The sequence below is a fragment of the Zootoca vivipara genome, chromosome 10 (assembly GCF_963506605.1).
Source record: "Zootoca vivipara chromosome 10, rZooViv1.1, whole genome shotgun sequence".
Classification (NCBI taxonomy): domain Eukaryota; kingdom Metazoa; phylum Chordata; class Lepidosauria; order Squamata; family Lacertidae; genus Zootoca; species Zootoca vivipara.
The window spans coordinates 33,583,437-33,595,720 of NC_083285.1; positions in this window are offsets into that span (position 1 = coordinate 33,583,437).

A 12,284-nucleotide genomic window follows, 5' to 3' on the forward strand; every position below is an offset into this window, starting at 1 on the left:
AACTCTGTGTTGTGCAGGGCTGGGGGCGGGGAAAGAAGTCTGTAATGTCTGTATCATACCACAAACTTGACATGAGTCAGCAGTGTGATGCAGCAGCTAAAAAAGCCAATGCAATTCTGGGCTGCATCAATAGGAGTATAGCATCTAGATCAGGCATCCCCAAACTTCGGCCCTCCAGATGTTTTGTACTACAGTTCCCATCTTCCCTGACCACTGGTCCTGTTAGCTAGCGATCATGGGAGTTGTAGGCCAAAACATCTGGAGGGCCGCAGTTTGGGGATGCCTGATCTAGATCAAGGGAAGTAATAGTACCACTGTATTCTGCTCTGGTCAGACCTCACCTGGAGTACTGTGTCCAGTTCTGGGCACCACAGTTCAAGAAGGATACTGACAAGCTGGAACGTGTCCAGAGGAGGGCAACCAAAATGGTCAAAGGCCTGGAAACAATGCCTTATGAGGAACGGCTTAGGGAGCTGGGTATGTTTAGCCTGGAGAAGAGAAGGTTAAGGGGTGATATGATAGCCATGTTCAAATATATTAAAGGATGTCATATAGAGGAGGGAGAAAGGTTGTTTTCTGCTGCTCCAGAGAAGCGGACACGGAGCAATGGATTCAAACTACAAGAAAGAAGATTCCACCTAAACATTAGGAAGAACTTCCTGACAGTAAGAGCTGTACAGCAGTGGAATTTGCTACGAAGGAGTGTGGTTGAGTCTCCTTCTTTGGAGGTCTTTAAGCAGAGGCTTGACAGGCATATGTCAAGAATGCTTTGATGGTGTTTCCTGCTTGGCAGGGGGTTGGACTGGATGGCCCTTGTGGTCTCTTCCAACTCTAGGATTCTATGATTCTATGACTTCCAATCTTAACTTTGCTTTTCTATTTCAATCAGTGTTGCTATTGCAACTCCAAACCCAAAGCGGTTTAAGAATGTCCACCAATGTGTGTGTGCAGGTGTGTAAGGAGAGCTCCAATGTGTACTTGCTTCTAAGGGGAAATGTTCAGAAACTTTCAGTCCTGAAATCCTTACCAAGGGATGGCCATAACTCTTGTGGTACAGAAAGGTAGGACCCTGGTTGGGAAACAGGGAAATGTTGGTCTCTCAGGGCAAGAGGTTGGAAGGAGAAAGGAAACATTCCAGGTGAGAGCTGAGAGAGGATAGTACCTTCTGTGGGTGGTAAGGGTTAATAACTACTTTTAAGAGAGGATTCCATATTTTTTACTTTTTGTAGCTGCTTTTGTTTTTTATTTACATTAGTTTTCTATATCTTATTGAATTGTGGAAAAAACTTTAATAAAAATCTTAATGGTAGAAGGTCCCAGATTCAATCTTTAGGTATGGCTCAGACAACCGGAAAGCCACTGCCAGTCAGCGTAGAAGGTACCAAAACTGGCTGAAACAACCAAATGGTCTTAGCAAGTTTTGCCACCTCATTTCTCATCTAGGCCAGGCCACTCAGCTCCTCGGTTTCTCACACAGTGGCCCCCACTCTGCACCAGTGGTGACTGTAAGGCGAAGAGAATATAGGGATCCTCCTCCTCTCATCAGAAGCAGCTCCTCCACAAGCAGTGATAACAGCGAGGACGCTCAGGAGTCCAGTCAGGAAGTAGAGAGAGAGGGACAGGGCTCTGGCAGCATGGGAGAGCCCCTACGATGCATCGGACTGAGCATACATGTTTTACACACCAATTTCACTGTAAATAGACTGCACCAATAAAGACCGTTTAAAGAGAAGCATGCGGAGCATCGTTACTCTAGAGTAGTTGCAAGAACCCCCTGACAGTGACTATTGAGCAATTTAAGATTATTCACCCTCATAATTCAACCCTTCTTATTTAAAATTTTGGAGCAATTGTTTGAAAAGATCCACAGAAAGCCAGAGAAGGTTAAGATGAGCAATCTCTGCTCCCAAAGTTTCATCACTTTTGACTAATTCCAAAGATTAATGTCTCTTCCTGGATATTTCAACCTCCATTGTAGCTATTCAGCAGACATGTCCTACCTATCAACAGCTGTGCCTTATGAGAATGCAAAAATGACATTAGCAATAATTAACAATTCTATTGGTAACCACATAGTCTCTTCCACACAGCAAATAAACCACAATGGTCCAAACAAAACAATATGTTTCATTTAGACCTCCCCTGAGGCATGCAGTTTTACACAACATACTGGTTGTGTAAGATGCATATTCTAGTAATCCAGTTAAACATGTTTTAGTTTATTGGCACCACAATTAATTTTCCCCCAAAGAGATTTACAGTGCAATCCTATTCATGTCTTTACAAATGCATCTCACTGAGTTCTGTGGGATTTACACACACCGTGGGTGGGGATGTCTTCACCTGATGTGCATTATTTCTTCAATTTTTGTGTCCTTGTAATCCCCCCCACTCTTACTCATGAAGTCACCTGCACACATGCTGTCATCATGCATGTGCAACGGCTCTCTCAACCAAACACACCACAGGTTAATTGTGAAGTGAATGTGGCTTATTTTTCCTTTTAGATTGAAACTGGTTTCAGAGGTGGATTTAGGGGGGCATGACTGGTTCCGTTGCACTGGGCGTGGAGCCTCCAGGGCGCTGTAGGGGATGCCACAACTATTATTTAGAATAGCGGTCAAGAAGCGCAGGATTTTCAAGATTTGGTGTCACACAGAACGCTGCTGAATTCTAAGACCACAAGGTCCGCCACTGCTAGTTTAAGGGGAGACACATCAAACAACAGCATTTCTCAAGAAATTACAGGGCAGCTCAGCATCATGGGTAACATCATGTTTACACAGATTCAAAAGCCAACAGTGGGAGCCCACTGGAGTCAGAGAAAATGCCAATGGGTACACAGCCTTAATGTGTACAGGATTACACTTTCAAATACCTAACATTAGTAGATTTAATATACAACCATGTTCTCAGGGATTCTCTGAAATCTTTAGCTCTACAGACCCAACAATGTTTGATTCACCATTGTACAAAGTGAGACAGAAAACATTTTGGATCTGCTTAGATTTAAGATACGTTGGACACGATGGGAGTTCTTTGTTAAAGCAATTAATGCTGCTTGGAGACTGGAGAGAGGAAACATCCAAGGTGTTAAAGGAAATCACCCTGCATGCTCTGGAATAACAATTATTATTTTTAAATCTATGTGGTTAAAACAAAGTTGAACATGAAAATGCCCAAGTGAGAAGAGATCTAAGCCCAGCCAAGTAGTTAAAACTGTCATGGCTTTTCAAACTTTCTAATTGTCTCTGTCATGGGGAAGTATTAGGGTTTCCGAATGTAGGAGCTTTGTGAAGGACACACTGCTCAGGAGCTATAAAAATATTTACACCATGTGAGGGCAAAATGGGCTGACTTTTCAGCACAACTATTCATTTGCAACTGCTACGAGAAATGTGTGGTTAGTGCCCATTGTCCCTGTGCAAAATGCACACATAATATGAGCCCAATTAAGTAAGTACTAATATTATAATAGTATAATATTATAATGCATCTATGGACATATTAAAGTGTAATAGCTCTATGTTGGAGCTTATGTGAGACTTGGAGACTGTCCTAAGATTTAGAAGACAGTGTTCTGGAAGTAAAAGGAAAGTTAGATATCAAAATTTGTTGAAGAATCCTTTAAGGTTCAAGAATTCAGGTGCAGCTTTAACAATTTACAATCTTCTGTTTCTTTCAAACAAGGCCAAGTGTAAGTCCTGGTGACCGTCACCACAAAAAGGTTTGGGTACAGATAGTGATAATTATGTTACACAGTTTTTGAAACCAATAAAGCATATAAAAAAACCCAACAGATAGGGTTGCCATATTTCAAGAAGTCAAAACTGGGACACCCCAGAAGTTGATTGACTTGCCTATGATCCAGGACAAAGCACCACCTTTTGGAAATTCCCCCCAGGAATCCCCCCTCTGCCTTTGGAATCCTGGTAACATCCTGGAAAATCTGGACAAACGGCAGCCCTACGTACAGATAGATGCATTTGCACTTAATAAGAAAGATGTATATTGGAATTCTGAGAAGAGATATGTTTATTGAATATTCATTCTGATTTGTTTGCACAAACGTTATGCAGTGGTTAAACTATGTTGGGTCTTCATTTGTCCTGATCTGTTTGTGTGATGGCTCAAAGTCTTCCTGTTAAAGATTAATCCATCTCACAGTTTCCCCATCTCTTTTCTCGGGGTGAAAAGTCCATTTTTTTAAAATAAATAAATAAATGTTGAACTGGGATAAAAGAGCACTTTAATTCTTTTTTATTGTGCAAACCTTCATTTCTGGTAGGCTATGTGCTTGCTTGAATCACTACTGCAAAATTCAGACAGTCTCAAGGTGCTCAAATATATGCCATCCACTGCTGGTGCACGAGAGATCGAAAGGAAATGCAAGAATGCAAGAATGTAATAAGCGCCTAAAATGATCTTATCCTCATAGCACAGAATTGTACAGATTGCATTTCATTTAAACCAGGGTTTCCCAAACTTGGATCGCCAGCTGGTTTTGGACTACAACTCCCATAATCCCCAACCACTGGCCCTGCTAGCTAGAGATGATGGAAGTTCTAGTCCAAAAACAGCTGGAGACCCAAATTTGGGAAAGCCTGATTTAAATCAATGGGCTTAAGTGTGTAATGGTACAATCCTATGCATATCTATCCAAAGTAAGTCTAACTGAGTTCAAATGGGCACCTGCACACCCAGAGGGACACATTCTTTCCATCACTTTTATAGGCAGGCTTGCACCGCTGAGCATACATCATATGGGCATCAGCATGTTTACATTACATGTATGGTGACTGGGAGCACATATACATGTTACATGGAGGCAGGACCCTCTATTTATATTATAGATATCTATAAACAATAGATTAAGGAACATGCTTGCATATGCAATCTATTGCTATATCTCTAAAAGCAGCCCAATTTGAATGTCCTGAAACAGAACCCACAAACTAACGTGAAGAAAAATAGCTAAGCCCCTGAAATTTCAGGACAATACAATATTTAACAATAACTTGAAGCAATATACCCTGTTTCTCATATTTTAAGACATACCCATAAAATAAGCCATAGCAGGATTTTTAAGCATTCAAGGAATATAAGCCATACCCCGAAAATAAGACATAGTGATAGGCGCAGCAGCAATGCCGGCCGCAGCAAGAGGAGGAGGAAAAAAATAAGACATCCCTTGAAAATAAGCCATAGTGTGTTTTTTGAGGAAAAAAATAAATATAAGACATGTCTTATAATATGAGAAACACGGTACATGAAACAGAATAGTTAATGTCTCAGATAATTAACGTTCACAATTGATAGATTAAAAATGGGAGCACACAGAAGTGTTAACCAATGGGGAAACATTTTCTTGCTGATGGACAATCACTACATGAGTAAACAATATAGAGGCATATCAATTGTTAGTTGGTGATGGCTTTCTCTATGTGAACAAAGAACATTTGCCCACCGCATAATTTTTACCGAACCACCTAAAATACTGTACCCTGGGAAAAAAGATCAGTTACAGCTGAAATACAGAGACCTGAAGAATTTTACAGATACCAGACATAAATCCAAGTAGCATTCCATGTCCAATATCTGTTTCTTATTACTCTTGTAATTTCGTGACAGATTTTTATAGTTTTATCTTCCCAGGCCTTTGTGCTATCACAGACATCTGTTTTATATACCAAAGGAAACACCAAAATTGCTCTTAATTTATTTATTTTATTGCAATTCAGATAACGGCTATCACGGCCAGCTTGCTATTCCCTGACATTTCAGCCTAATGTATTGTCATGTTCTGCCCAGTCAAATCAATCATAATCTTTCATTTGAAAAGGGCACTTCATCAAACTGCCTTTCCAGTAATCCAGTGTCAACAATATATCCATCCAGATCAGTGAGCGTGGTTTGAAAGTGTTCTTTAGATAGACACTTGCTGATAGTTCTTTATCATGCTTATGTATGGATATACAGATTTGGAAGCTAGGAAAACCTTCTTACATCTTCTATGGGGATCAGAGTGTGCTTCTATTGCATGGTGAGCATGTGTTCAACTGCTACTTTATGGTCTGAAAAGCATCCAATGTTTTTAGCCTCCTACGCATATAAGTCAATAAGAGCTGGCAGACACACCCTAAAAACTGTGCATGACAGACTGCTGACCTCATGCTTAATTTATTTTCCCAACATTTTTATTGTAGTTTATTATATATCCCAGTGAACCTCCTTTGTCTATGCTCCCCTTTCTTCTTGCAATCGTCCAAGTTCAGTTTTGCTATTCTTCAGATCACAACATCAGGCAAAAGGAGTTAGCCAAACATTTTGATTACTACTGGCATGACAATCATGTTGAGTGTTCTGTGAAGACTAGTAAATCAGTTACAGTAGGGGTGGTTTTTATAGCTTCCATATGGGTTGTTTAGGTATTTGCTCAAAAAGTGTCCAAGATTCTCTAGCGAGGCTGGATCTCTAGAACCCACTTTGTGCCATTCGCTAGGAGCAGAAGGGATCTCTTCAACCAAGACTAGCTGATTATTAGTGGCTGGCTTTGCCTTTGGCCCATTGAAACTAACCTCATCGGCTTCTCAGCCAATCAATGTATGCTCCTGCAGTTGGAGCAAGACTTGTTGCGGTGAGCTTTTCCCACAAAGAGTGTCCTGCATGGTTCCTTCTCTGTACCCAGCTCCGCTCCTGCCTACAGGCTCAACAGCATGAGTTTATGCGTTCACTGAATAACAACACAGATTTTGTGAAACTGTTTCAACTGTTGCAATTGTGAATGAATGGATGATTTAATCTTGTCTTAGATCATGGCATTCGTAGATCAGAAGGGCCTGGGCTCAGTGTCTTGCCTGAGCAACACAATGGAACTGCCATGGGACAGATCTGCCATGCAGATTCCAGGACAGGTCAAAATGACAGCAGCACCAAGGCTTTAGTGTGAGGGACTTAACTACCTTCTCATGCAGTACCAGAATCATTCCAACAGATCACTCAATGTGCTCCAGGGATAGTGCTTGTCTTTAGGTGCCACAATATCTACTCTGTACAATATCTGTGAGCGCATGGACATCTATAGACAGTGCATTATGACAGATATTACTGCCACCATCACTGGTTTGCTTGACATGCTAGTAAAGCCAATGTTAAAGCAATATTTGTGTGAAGAGAGTTATCCCCACCTCAGCAGAGATAGTATATGAAAAGGGTCATCCAACCACTTGCTGGGGTTATTCTTCAGATCTCAGTTGGACTTTTTTTTTCAGAGACATCACTCGGCACCCTTGAGTGAAAAGGATTGTATCTCAATGTGAGGAATTAGGAAAGGTTCTGTCAGGGTTCCACCAGGGGACAGCGGAGAGTTTGGTGGATCAGAGCGAGGGCTCTAGGATGCTGCCAGAGCCCTAGAGCCTAGCACCTGGCAGCTAGCACCTGCAGACCCTTAGGGATGTTCAAGAGACGACATTTTCAGAGAGTGGGCTGCAGAGGGCAGACCAAAGCACTCAAGAGGGGGAAGCTCCAGAAGCTACAGTGCTGGTCCCACAGCTGAGCAGCTCTAGTGGGGACGGTGCTCCACCAGCACCCTCACCCCAACAGAGAAGGGGGGGAAGAGGAGGTGCCCAGGGGAAGGGAGGTGCTTCCGGATTCTGAATCAGAATAGTACAGTCAGGGGCGTAGGAAGATAAGGGCGGTGGGGGCGGGGCACCCCGAGCAGCGCGATCCCAGGGGCGTCATTGCGGCTGCCTGCCCCGCCCCCAAAACACATGTCCCGCCCCTTCACGCAGCATGCCCCACCCCAAAATGCGCATCCCGCCCCTGCGCATGGCACACTCCGCCCCACAAACGTGCATCCCGCCCCTGTGCATGGCACGCCCCGCCCACAGAATGCGTGCCACGTCCCTGGGGGCAGCACACCTGCTCTCTGCCTCTGTTGGCAGAGCATGAAGCTCCGCTGCTGAGTACAGTCATGCTTTTTGATTTGCTGTCTTGTACATACCGGTATGTATATATATGTATATAATAAAACCCTGTAAAAACCAAGAGCTTGGAGGTTTGGAGCTGCTTACTCGTGAGGAAGCAACCAGCACCATTACAGGTTCCATCTGTGTGATTTGATTTGGAGGACCAGCTTTATTTTCTGGAAGAAAGAACACTTCCTTCCCTGACTTCCTTCCCTGATTTCCAGATGAAGCCTTAATCTTCCATTGCAGCCTTGCCTGGTGTTATAAATGTAGTTGCTCATAGTTAGGAACATTGTGTTACCAAGTGTTTGTTTGTGTTTGTGTGTGTGTGTTTGTGTGTGTGTGATGCACACGCACACACACACGCACAGGTCTGAGGCATAACAGCGTAAAGGATTTGCCATGTCGTACAGTATTTATTTATTTTACAGTATTTTTTAAAAGACAAAATAAATAAAAATAAAAATAAAAAAATGTAGTGAAACTGATTTTAATTTGTTGAAGCATCTTTCTCCTCTAATTATACCTTGCATTTTCTTTCTGGAGAGCAAAGTGGCACAAGCAATACTCCAATTTGCTATTTATAGGGCAAATTCTTAAGGTATTAGTTCCACAAGAGTGACTGAATTAGATTAGAGCAAGATTCAAGACAGATGTGGTGATAGTTGTCTATAGTATACATAAGAGGGGGAGGACAGGACTTTACCCCAGGTCCTATTAGTGTCATTGCTGCAACAAAGAGCATAAATTTGAGGTCTGCTTCGGACTATCAGATATCATGATAATAGATCCATTGGCTTTATAGAGCTTTTGAATGCTGAATGGAAAGTGAACAGAGAGAGGGTTGGGTTTGTTTTTAATGGGCAAAATTTGTTTCTCTAATGTGTGGGCCTGTCACAGGAACCAGACTGCCTGCACAAAAAATAAATAAAAATAAAGCAAGGAAGGTCATTGGCATTTCCCTTTTTCATACTAAATCTTTTGTAAAGGAGATGGCTTCCTTGATGCAACCTGCATAGCTCTAATAATAAATCTAATAGCAAATATCAAAGTTCCTCCATCCTTTACAGCCCTGTGATCTGATAAGAATGAAATGGAGTGAATAACCAAACGTTGTTGCTTGCAATAGGCTCACACAGAACAAATAGAGGAGCAAAATCAATAGGATAGCTAGCAATCTCTACCAGCAAAGTCATAGGAATGTGATATGTAGCCACTGCTGAAATAAAGGATCTATGAAGTTCAATAAGAAGGGGCAGATGAGCAATGCATTGAGGGGGGGGGGTTTCCTACAGTCTGGGAGCGGCAACCAAGAAAGCCCTGTCTCGTGCATTTTGGATGGCGATAGGATATGGAACAGGAACTTGCTTCTATACTCATTACCGGCCTTATATTTGCTTCTGAAATGTAACTTACTGTTGATCCCAGATCATTATTGTTGCAGCCCAGGGCCTCACGATGCAGCCAGAAAAAGATAAAAAGCTGCACCTAGCTTCTTCTATTTCACCGCAAGTGATTTTCCATCATATTAAAATGTTCTGGGACTCTCCATTTGCAGTGAATGTTCATGTATAAATGAGGATTAATTTGTTATGAGACTTCAGTGATTTGCTGGACTTTTTCATGAGGAAAACTGGTAGATCCAAATGCAATCTTGTCTCTATCAGAAGCTCTTTCAAAATTGTAGCAGTGATTTTAGATTGATGCTGGCAAACCGCATCAGATAAAAAGCTAGCTATTAAAACCCTCAGCTATCAACACAACGTACAGTGCTGGCAAACCTTCCTGTACGTCAGTATGCACAAACACGCATCCACAAGTTGGGTCAGGGGGACATTAGAGGGCAGCAGGTCACTACTGGGCTGGCCAGAGTTTGGAGGATCCTGATGGAACCGGTTAGAGCAGGTTAGAACAGGGGAGGCTGGTCCTAGCCTGAAGGGTCAGACCCAGGTTAGGAGGAAGACAATTGGAAAATGGCAGAGTGGTGGAAAAACCCCAAGGATTACAAGATGGAGAGGAGGGGGATGTTTAAGGAGTAGGCATGTGACAGGGCGAGGTCTGAGGAGTATGTGAGGATCAGGCACTTCCTCTATGGCGGAGTTTTGGGGTGTTGGCAGGATGTGACCTATGCAAGGACACCACCTCTTTTGGAGTTGACCACTTGTCATTGGATGAAGGATGCACCTCTAGTTAATCATTGACAGTTCTGAAACTTTACAATAAAAGGGGGTGCCTGCTTTCATTCTCGGCGACCTTCCGATCCACATTCTGTCTCCCGCTGTGTTCTTTATCCCGTGCTCCCCACACAAAATAAAAATAGTTATATAAATAATGTGAGGCGGGGATAATTGCTCAGCAAACATACATTCAGCTAGTTATCTGGCATTTTGGTAACTTGTATCAGTTTCCAATTACAATATTATTTTTTTCCATTTCTGAAATCCAAGTTACCAACTTTCTGATCTGTTTATACTTTGCTATCAGTCCCAAATCCCATGACAATATAATCCTCAAGGAATGTGTATGTTCTCTTCTTTGGCTGATATGGACTGGAACAACCTGCGGCTTCCAATAAGATAATGAGGCATCTTCTTCTGGAATTGTTTAAGTTAGCCTTCCCCAACCTGGCGCCCTCCAGATGTTTTTGACTATAACTCCAATCAGCCCCTTGCCACAGGATCTTCTGAGTTAGGACTGATATGAGTTCTGTTTAGAAACATCTGGGTAGCACTAGCTCAGGAAAGACTGGTTTACATTTTCTTTTTTCATAAGCTATATAAGCATCCTCCTTCTCCTCCTCCTCCAAGTTTCAGTAGTAATTATACCTTCAAGCTGACCTACAGTGTGCCTGATCTGGGTTTCAGTTAGTCACGAATCCTGCTTCAAATTAATTGCATTGCACTGTAAATAAATTAAAAAAGGAACAATATTTTCTAGGTGGCAGGAAGTTAGTAAAGTTCAAACTATGATTGATCGGCAAGAAGAAGAAAGTTGGGGGAAATTGCTTTTTCAAAAGAAAAGGATTTTTCACAGATTTTCCAAATTGTTCCTAAGTGACAGACGGCTTCGCTTTAATATGCGTCGTTTTGAATGCACCTGCCATCTGGTAATTTTTATTTTTGTCTTCCAACGCAAGCACTCCTAGAAGATACAACTGCATAGTTACCATAAAAGCTTGTGGTGGGATACAGTGAAAAGTCTCCAAGGAGTCACAAGTTGATATACAAAGCTAAACATTTAAAAAAGATCTTTAAAAAATGGTCTTGTTGTTCAGAGGTGTAATTTTCTTTCAGTGCCCTTCCAGATAGTTGCTATTGTTGTTTCAAGCTCATACTTGTAAATCCAGGATCCACAAAGTTGATTTGGTGATTCCCACTAAAATCAAATCGTTGCCATAAGGGAGAAGGAAAGGATTGGGGCGTGTAATGGATTGACACAGTATCACAGTAACCTCCCTGTACACAAATTAGAATGAATGCTCAATAAACGGCCAACATGGTCCCCACAAACTTTGTGCAAACAGGATGAGTGCTCATTAAACAATCCACCACTTCCAAAACATAACTTTGGGCACTCAAAAGCCTCCCACTCTGGACCTCCATAAGTCTTGTCTCTCTATAATCCATTGCCACTCATCTATGTTTCAGATGAATGTACAATGGTACCTCGGCTTAAGTACACAATTGGTTCCGGGGAGCCGTTCACTCCCCGAAATGTACTTTAACAGAGCGGTGGTTCCGCTCATGCACGAAGCGCTGATAGAGCGATTCTGCGCATGCGCGTGCTGTGCAGATTGCTTCTGCATATGCACGCACCGCGGAACCCAGAAGTAAACACGGAGTACTCAGGCCGAAAGTACTCAAACCGCAGCGGACGTAAACCGAGGTATGACTGTATTGTCATTCCCTAAGGCTCTTGGTTGATGGTTGATCAAAGGAAGGTACTTGCTAAATTCATGATAGACATAAATGCTTTTTGCGGTGTTATCTGCATGAAGGGGGACCTCACAATGATTGCACAGCAATGACTGTTCACGTTAAGGGACAACTTGTGGAACTCAGAGGCAGTTCTAGCCTGAGACTGGACAGATGCCAGCAGACTGAACTCTGCTCCTCAGTCCTGTATGTAACAAGGAAAGTGGACTTATATAAGAATGCACTGTGCAGTACCATCAAGAGCAGGCATCCCCAAACTGCGGCCCTCCAGGCGTTTTGGCCTACAACTCCCATGATCCCTAGCTAACAGGACCAGTGGTCAGGGATGATGGGAATTGTAGGTCAAAACATCTGGAGGGCTGAAGTTTGGGGGTGCCCGATC